The sequence below is a fragment of the Microtus ochrogaster genome, chromosome 16 (assembly GCF_000317375.1).
Source record: "Microtus ochrogaster isolate Prairie Vole_2 chromosome 16, MicOch1.0, whole genome shotgun sequence".
Taxonomy (NCBI): Eukaryota; Metazoa; Chordata; class Mammalia; order Rodentia; family Cricetidae; genus Microtus; species Microtus ochrogaster.
The window spans coordinates 16,972,452-16,981,895 of record NC_022018.1 but is presented as its reverse complement, the minus strand read 5'-3'; positions in this window follow the sequence as shown (position 1 = coordinate 16,981,895).

Genomic DNA, 9,444 nt, shown 5'->3' with positions numbered 1-9,444 from the left:
AGGACCTGTGGGGACAGAGGACCTTGATGACCAGGAACCAGTTACAGGAGGACCTGTGGGGACAGAGGACCTTGAGGACTGCTGAGTTGCTGAGTCAGTGCTGGAGAGTGGATTTAAGCACCGATCCATCTTTCTTTTCTTTTTAAAACACTGACAAAGGACTTTCTTGCAGACCTGTAAAGGTGTTTGCCACCTTTCTAATAGCTGGCTTTGGGCAGAACAGCTCACATAAGCAGTCATGAAATAATGTGTCTGAAACCCTCAGTTAAGAACACCACTCAGAACGCACCAGGCTATCTGTGTGTCCTTCGTTTAACATCTGAGTGGGAATAGGATCTGGGTTTCAACCACAGCACAAAGAATCCAAGGGTGGACCAGAAGTTCAAGGTCATCTTTATCTGTGCGCCTGTTTGAGTTTGAGGCTAACCTAAGCCATTTGAGGCTCTATCTCAAAAATCAAACTTTTAGGTACCCCCTGCCCTGTTTGAACCTTTCTGGAATCCAGGTATGGGTATATTGGAGGTGGGGCAGGTGTTGTTCCTGGTGGGGGGAGGCATAAATTGCTGTCTCTTCTTTCTTATGTGAGTATCTGTCCACTAGTGAGCCTTACACTCATCTCAGAAAGCAGATTTGGCTATTTCTGTATTTTGCCTTCAGTTTTCTGTAAGTACTGCACCCCCCGCCCCTACACACAAGCTTCATTGTGCTTAAACTTAACAAATGACTGGGCCTCTCCTTACAACAAACTTAATGACTTTCACTAAGACTGCATAGACAAACGACAGGAAAAATAAAGGGCTTGGTATCCATCCATGGGCATATGGTCTTTTTTAATTTTAAATTTGTGTGTGTGTGTGTGTGTGTGTGTGTGTGTGTGTGTGTACTTTGGAGAAAGTCAGTTCTTTTTCCACCATGTAGATTTGGGGGATTGAATTTAGATAGTGTGTCTTGGTGACAAGTACCTTTACCTGATGAGCTATCTCTCTGGTCCTAAGTGGTCTCTGAATCAGACAATTTCATTGGATGATAGAAAGGTGGACCAAGAAAAATGTTTCTTAGCCGGGCGGTGGTGGCGCACGCCTTTAATTCCAGCACTCGGGAGGCAGAGGCAGGTGGATCTCTGTGAGTTCGAGACCAGCCTGGTCTACAAGAGCTAGTTCCAGGACAGGCTCCAAAGCCACAGAGAAACCCTGTCTCGAAAAACAAAAAACAAACAAACAAAAAAAAATGTTTCTTTTATTGTATTGAAAACTGCAAATTTCCCACAACTCTTCTGGTACAATTGAGAGCATCTGCAAGATCCCGGCTAACTGCAGCTGGAGCCCCGACCCCACATCAGGAAAACAGAACTTATTCCAGTCCTCGTGTTGCCACCCGTGCTCCTGGGCGTGTGTCTTATCTGGCCTTTTTCTCTTCACGAGAGCTGGTTGAAGGTGTCAGTTCTTCCCTGGGCCAGGGTGACTTTATGCCCATTCCAGTAGGCGTGAGAGGAAGGAAATGAAGGTCTTTGATAACAGGGTAATGGAACCTGGACTAAGTGGGGTGTCACAGAAGGAGACTTCCCGAGTGACATTTTAACCTCTGAAAGGCAGTAAATCTTGACTCACTAGAGATTAAAGTGTGCGTGAGGGTTATTTTCTTTAAGCACTGATGTTGAGTCCTATAACATGGTTTTACCCCTGGTCTCTTCAGGACAGAAGCTCATGCTAGTTTACTGATATTTCTGAGTGGGGCTCTTCCGAGTCCCATCTGTCCACTGTCTTAGAAGTATATGTGAATACATATACTCTCTCAAGATTAAACAATATTATTATTGCCCACCACCCTTTGGGGTATTGGGTTAAAAAATTACAGGCAATGCCTGAACCTCTTGAGTTCTTTTCAGTGTGGGAGTGGGAGCACAAACACCATTTCCATCACAAATACCTCTGCCTGGCATTCAGCAACAGAATAGAGTCCCCAAGAAGCATCTGACAGAACTATCTGAACACCCTGAGTGTAAGCCAGGACACTGAGGGCCTGTGATTAAGGACCTTTGGTGTTTTGGGACATTTTTTAGCTATGATGGTGTTTTAGATAGCATCTTCAGGTATTAAAGATGGCTTTGTCTATGTGCTGGGCAAGCAGATCTAAGCCCCCAGGCTGTGGAGGGGAGCTGAGAAAAGGCAGGCTTTGGGGCTGCTTGCCTTGTAGACCAGGCTGGAGAGAATGTGTCCCCACCCCCATCCTGTTGCTGTGGTCTGCTCAGGGCAGCCTGATGCTATCAGCATTCTTGTCAGGGTCTGTCTGGGTGATGGGTGATTAATGAGCTGTAACTACAGCTATCTTTGACAAAAAACAGCAGTGGCTCCTAGGGTTGGACAGGCATGGGGTAAGGGAGGCTAAAGAGAGTTCATTATCTAGACTCTAGTCCTCATAAAATTGCCCGGGAAGCCTTCTTCCATGCAGCCAGCTCCACCGTCTGTAACAGAGCTTTCCTAACTAAAACAAAGCATGTTTCACCACGGGCACATTTGCACATCTCCCCTTCTTCCTTTTCCTTTCCTCCTTTTCCTCTTTCCCTTTCTCCTCTCCTTTTATTCCTTCCCCTGTCTCCTTCCACCTCGCTTTCTCTTCAGCGCTTCCCAAGCCCTGCCATCTTCCTTTGGTGACGCTGGGCTAGTGTGCCACCGTAAAACAGTAAAAGCACAACTTCCAGCAATGGTGTGAGCAACTGCGGAAAAGGAGAAATGAGGAGTTTGCATTGAAGACATTAATTGTCAGGATTTATTCACTCTCCAGGCTTTCCCGTGTCTGGTCTGGGCAGTTCCTAATTTGTTTCAGTGGCCAGCCATTCCCTGTAATCAAATTGCAGCCTGCTTCATGGCTATAGGTGTCATGCTGAAATCCAAGCTGGTCATATTTCACTGCCAACGTGAGCAATTACATTAGCCTTTTAATATGTGCTTTTGTTCAGTCAACAGCTGCCATAAAAGCTCTTGTGTTAGGACTGGATTGTAAATAATCAGCTGCCTGAGTATTTAACCTGCTGTAATTTCTCCCCCAGCCATCACATAGCCACACAGTGACAAGTCCAAGAAATGTTCTGGCTGCATGCGCAGGTCAATCTAAGGTTTGGCCATAGGGATGTCTATTTCCAGTGGCAGCTCCAGGTGCTCCTGAAGCACCAGCCCAAATTCCGTACCTCGTCAGCATTTCTGAACCCATCAGCACTCCTGGCCCTGTGTTCAGGCCGTGGCCCCCCTTTTCTATGGCAGCAGGTCCTAATTCTTCACAGCATCCATGGGGACTGGTCCTTCATCCTATGCAGAGAGAGACTGCAGAGCCTATTTGAAGAAGTGATTGGCTGCATACAGCATCCTTTTGGAATACTTCAGAGCCAACAGAATCAGGTCCCATTATACACTGAGCAGAGCCAGGAGACACTGCTGGGACATCGGGGTGGCCTTTGCTCTCAAATGCTTCTTCTGCAGTGGCAGACAGGCTAATATCCCCCAAGGACACAGATTCACTCTTAGGATGGAAAAAGCAAAGCGGGGCTTGAGCTCATCTCTGCTGTCTTTAATCATCTGCCAGATCAATAAATGGCTCCTTGAGCCTGAATTCCTGAAGGCGGGTGTCTGTGAGAGAGCCCTAGTGTGGTAGGAAGCCGGGTGGAGGCAGACCCAGGCTTGCAGCAGGCCATGCAGCCCCACTGGCAGATCCCTGGACTAGCATGCCACGGAAGATCAAAGGCACTACAAGGCAATGGGCACACACCCTCTGGAAAATGGAGGCAACTCAGATGTTCATCCCAAGGGAAGAGAGCAGACTGGAGACACCTGGGGCCTTCCAGACAGAGGATCTGCCTTCTTTGCTTTCTGTTGCTGTGATAAAGGCACTAGGACTTAGCACCTTGTGGAAGGGCGGGTTTATTTTGCTTACACAGGTGGTCACGGCCCATTATCAAAGAAGATAAGGTAGGAATTCAAGGCAGGAACTAAAGCAGACACCAGGAGGGATGTTGTTTATTGGATTGCTCCTTTGTTTTCTGATACCAAACAGGACCACATGCCCGGGTGTGGTACAGTCTCCACTGAGCTGAGCCCTCCCATATCAACTGTTAGTCAAGAGATGCCCTACAGATACAGACTTGCCTCCAGGGAACCTGCTGGAGGCATTTTCAAGTTCTTCTTCCCAGACATCTCTAGCTTGTATTATGTTGACAAAAAAGTTAACCAGGACAGGATCCCTTCAGATCCTATGAGTGAAGAGAAGTGCCAGGCTTCATTGCACACGGAGGCAATATCCACGACTCATGCCTGAGCTTCCCTGGTCTGAGAAATACCCAGGACTCACGCTTTGGGCTCGGTTTGTTAGTCTACGGAACTATCACTATCTGCTCGGTAGTGTGAAAGACTGGCCGGGGTGACATTGTCAACATGTCATTTGGGGGTGGGTGATGGGTGGCTGATAACTTTTCCCATTAGCTCAACCTTTTTTATTTGTTTGTTTTGGGAAAGGGTCTTAATCTGAGGTCTAGTCTGGCCTTGAACTCACTCCAATTCTGCCGCTACCCAAGTGTTGCCATTGTAGGCATGAGTCACCAGGTCTGACTTCATCAACCTCTTTGAAATCCACTCGAAGGGTTGATGCTCAGCCAGGCTGTGCAGAGAGCAGACCTATCCACTCTGATCATCTAGACCACTATTCTCTTAGTTCCTAAATTACTAGGTGTTTTCATCCCTCCCGCACACTGGTTCAGAGAGATACCTACTCAGCAACTTAACTCATTCAAGGTTCTCTTGGGTAGGAGTTGAGATAGCTCCTTAAGAACTCTAAATTCTGTAAAAGTTGTAGCAACCCCCAAATTCAAAATACAAATGTGGTTAAGCCATAAAATAGATGCAGTGAAAAGCAATTGCATTGTTATTTGCTCAAGATACTGCCTTGCTTGGTGGGTTTGTGATGTTCCCTGTTCATTATCTTTGAAACAGTTCCAGTGTTCCTGCTTGGCTGGCAGCTGAAGGATGTGCTCAGCCTATATATACCAGGTAGTTCAGCTCCAGTTCTGTCAATCATCCCTCCTTAGCCTCCTCCACTCACCTACTGCTCTGTAGGACTCAGGGTCGAGAGCAGGAAAGGACAGCTTAGAACATTGAGAGCCACCAGTCCCCAAGAACCCTGGTTGGGAAGGTTGTTTAGAGCACAGAAATAGAATTTAGACATTTCAGAATGCAAAGGGCTTTGTATTCATCTGGTGCAGGACGTCGTCCCTGCCTAGCAGGTGCAAATGACAAAAGTTGGTCACATGGACCCAAGGCTTGTGGAGGGCAAAGCGCTGGGCCTGGATTCAGAGGACCTGAGCATTCTTATCTAGTAGAGAGGAACACCTCTACTCTTTGTGGGGCAAAGAGATAACATATCTGTGAAATCATCTCATCAAAACAAAATGGATGGGACAAATCTGAAAGGAAATGAGCGATTAGTGACAGGCTTGAGAAAATATGGTCTATTCCATTTACACTTCTTAGTAATAGTCATTTTTAAAATTCCAGCATCTTCAGAGTTCCATTTGATCACAGTGTTCATTGGGTAAATGCTGCAAGGCCAGTTGTTCCATCTCTTGGATTCTTTACTCATAAAAATCAGAATATTAATTCTCATATAAAGATGTAATTTTAAAAAAGGAAGGAAGAAAGGAGGAGGAAAGAAGAGAAAAAGGAAAGAAAGAAAAAAGGAAGAAAGAGAGGAAAGAAGGAAGGAGAAGGGAAGAAAGGAAGGAAGGAAAGAAAAAAAAGAAGGAAGGAAGGAAGGTCAGTATTTTGAAGGTACTTCTGAGCCCACGTTCCCAGGATCTACACTCATGGCTCACAACTGTTTGTAACTCAGCTCCAGGAGATCTATGTGGGTACACACACACACACACACACACACACACACACACACACACACACACTTTCTTTCCCGAGACAGGGTTTCTAAGTGTAGCTCTGGCTGCCATGGAACTAGCTCTTATAGACCAGGTTGGCCTTGAACTCACAAAGATCTGCTTGCCTCTGCTTCCCTAGTGCTGGGATTAAAGGCGTGCACCACCGCCTGGCTCAGACATACTTTAAAAAAATATTTTAGAATATCCTTTACAAACTTTGGTACAACTAGAATGCAAATTGCTTGCGGATTGAAATGGGGATGTGCTGATTAAATGCCAGAAAAAGCTTCTGATTCGGGTCTATGACGGGGCCTCCAGTGAGATTTGTGTGGGGTGGGGCTTGGCAAGAACTCCTATCTCCACAGCACGCTTAGATTATTTTCTCAAGGATGTGGGGACTGAGTTTATTCTTGGATTCCATTCAGTAGTATAGCCAGCGTGGAAGGAAGGGCTAGGGGAAGACTCGGCTATTTGGAAGCAAGCTGGCAGTCTGGCAAAGGGATTCTCATGTTACTGTTGATTTCGGGGCATCTGAAGCTTACAACCTGCTCTTTTATTTTTGGCATGGACTACAAAAGCTTACTTAGAATTGAAGGGTACAAATCCTCTCAGAGATGGCTGAGCTGACTCTAGAGGGTGCCCACGTGGCACCCCTTTCTGCCATCCTTCTGGCCTCCAGGTGTGTTCTGTGGCTGTGCTGGGGGGCTCCTTAGACAAGACTTCTGGCCCCTACTTCACAGTCCAGGAAGTGGCTCCCGAGTCCCACTCTATCTGGTAGGACAGCTGGAGAGTTGTGAGATCCCAGCCACATTCCTCAGCCTCTTGAAAAGACTCGAGTTTACCAGGGGGCTTTTTGAAAGCCCCTTGTAGGCTTCACACTCAGCCTGGGTGTGAAGAGGGCAGACTTACCCTGTCTACTTACCCCGAGGACCACACGGGCTTAAGTTCAAATGCACAGGGTGTCTAACTCCATCTCCTCTCAAGAGGAGCCCAGCCACTTCCACTCTCCCCCCCCCTCAAAAGCTACTTCCACTTGCTGGGCAATTGGAACAGGCCTGCAGCTTCATCTTCCCCCTTTCCTCAGGACTCCTTTGTTTCCTCAGGACCACAGTTTAATCTCCTAAATTGGAGTGACAGTGAAAGGCACATTGGTGGGAGGAGAACAATGACTGACCAAACATGTCACCAGGCACAGCCCTGGGCATCCGCAGGACTACCCATGTGCAGTGGACATTGCTCAGGCAATTCTGATGCTGAGCTCAGGCTCCCCCACCCCTACGCCTCCTGAAATCTGCATTTATGTACTATTTATTTTTATTTAGTTTATGTATTATGTGTGTATGCATTATTTAGTGTATGATGTATGTGTGTATGGTGTATATGTGTGTGTGAACTTGTGTGTTTGTGTTAGTGCAGGCATATACATGTCATGACACACATGTGGAAATCAAAAGACAACATGGATGCCTTCTGCCTTGTTTGAGACGGCACTTCATGTTAGTCCTTGAATATGCCAGGCTATCTGACCTGTGAGACTGATGGAATTTTCCTGTCCCTGCCTCCCATGTCTCTATAGGAATGTGGAATCATAGATACACCACTCTGTTCAGACTTACATGGGTCCCTGTGCCTGCATGGCAAGGGTTTTCCTCCCTGAGCCACCCCCTCCACCTGTTTATCCTCCTCTCTTTCAGGAAGTCCTACTGAAGAGAGGTTTCTGCCGGAACACCATTGTGGCTCCAGATGGGAACTCACAGACGCTCTATTGAGCGCCCTTTTCGATTAAGGCCTTCCCATCGAACTAATTAGCACGAGGATTAAGCCCAGTTCCTGTGACTTCCTCAGGAAAGCTGCGGTGCACGGGAGGTTTTAGACAGATTCCCTTTATGCCTGTGCTTCCCTGTAGGCCTCCTTGGGGTCATGCATTTGGCAGCCCAGGTTCCCACCTACGTCAGTGGAAACCCTGTGGGCAGAAAGAGGGCTGGCACTCTGCATACTCCCATGCTATCGATTCAAAACAGGGTTGAGCATGAGTTGTGCCAGCCAAGGTTTGATTGTCTGCATTTTTCTAATTACAGCCTTTCCTTTAACTAGTGATACTGGCTGGATCAATTTGAGTAATCCTTCTCATACTTACAGTAAATTTTTTTGAAAACATCAAATGTGAACACAGATTTTCATATTGAAAAGACATTTTGTTACACAGTTTCTAGACCTCAGGAATATCAAACAGAGAAACAGCAAAGACTGACTTCTCTGCCTAGTGTACTGTGTGGGCCTGGGACAATATTTAAAATGTACACAGGAAAGAGCGGGGGGGGGGCATGATCTTGTACAGAGGATGACATAAGAGTCACCTAGATTTAAAATATTTACAATAGACGGTCTCAGACATTCATAAGCAAAATAAACAAACAAACAAACAAAAAAACAAATAAATAAAGCAAGGGACTACTCCTTTCATGGAGCAACCGCTGCTGTCATTCTGCCCACATCTTTCATATGAAGGAGCTTCTACTGCGGGTTGGGTATCTTTGCTGGCTTTCTAAGTTGGCCTCGGGTCTGAGATGAGAAGTACAAGCTCCAGTTCTACCTAACCAGGCTCGCACAAGCACCTTCCTATTTGTTTTTAACCAAGAATCGTTGACTTAAAATTTGAGATGAAATACGTTCAGTTTCTTTGTGCCTCATTTTCCCCTGTGACTTAAGAAAAGCTGAATGTTCTTCCACTGAAGTCTCAAAGAAATCCCAGATAAAGAAGAGTTTGACTTTATGTTAAGGGCTTAGGAGTAGAAAATGCTGCCTGCTCTCCCACTGGAAGAAAGACTCCACCCAGTAGAACTGGACTGGGGCATTCATGCCGCACTAACTCTGCCTAAATGTGCAGCGAGGACTTTTGCATTTGTTAGTGATGGGATGTCTTTGAGGATGGGGGCAGGGCTTTGTGCCACACAAGGATGTTGAAGAAGTCCTGGGCTCTGAGTGGTGACCTCTCAGAGACTTATTCTGGACTGCTCTCACCGCAGTGAACACATCCCATGCTGGGACATCACTGTTAGGTAGAGGGTCTTCCTCCATGCAGGTTACAAGCGTTTTGAGCCAGATGTCACATTAGCCTTGTATCCTAGAACATAATTTTGCCTTATAGTTTACTCTAAAGAATAACTTTTGAAAGAAATAACCTGAAACTATTGATTTTTTTAAATCAATAAATTCTTTCATAAGAATTTTGAATTTCCATTCAAAAAAGTGATTCACAAATATCATGATGGAGTTTTCCACCTACTCAGGACATAGTTTTTTTTTTTTTTTGAGTCTGAGTGCCAGAAGAGAGTCAACCACAATAATGGAACAAACCCCAGCCAGTACTTGAGCAGAATCACTGAGAAGTGATAGACAGAGGCACAGGCAGAGGCAAATGGGCCAGGAGCAGTCCTTCTTCCATTAATGACAGAAACAGACTCACGATCTGCCTATAAACTATACTAAGAGGAACACAAGATGGTTCCTAGCAGCTTGGCTCCCAGTAGCCC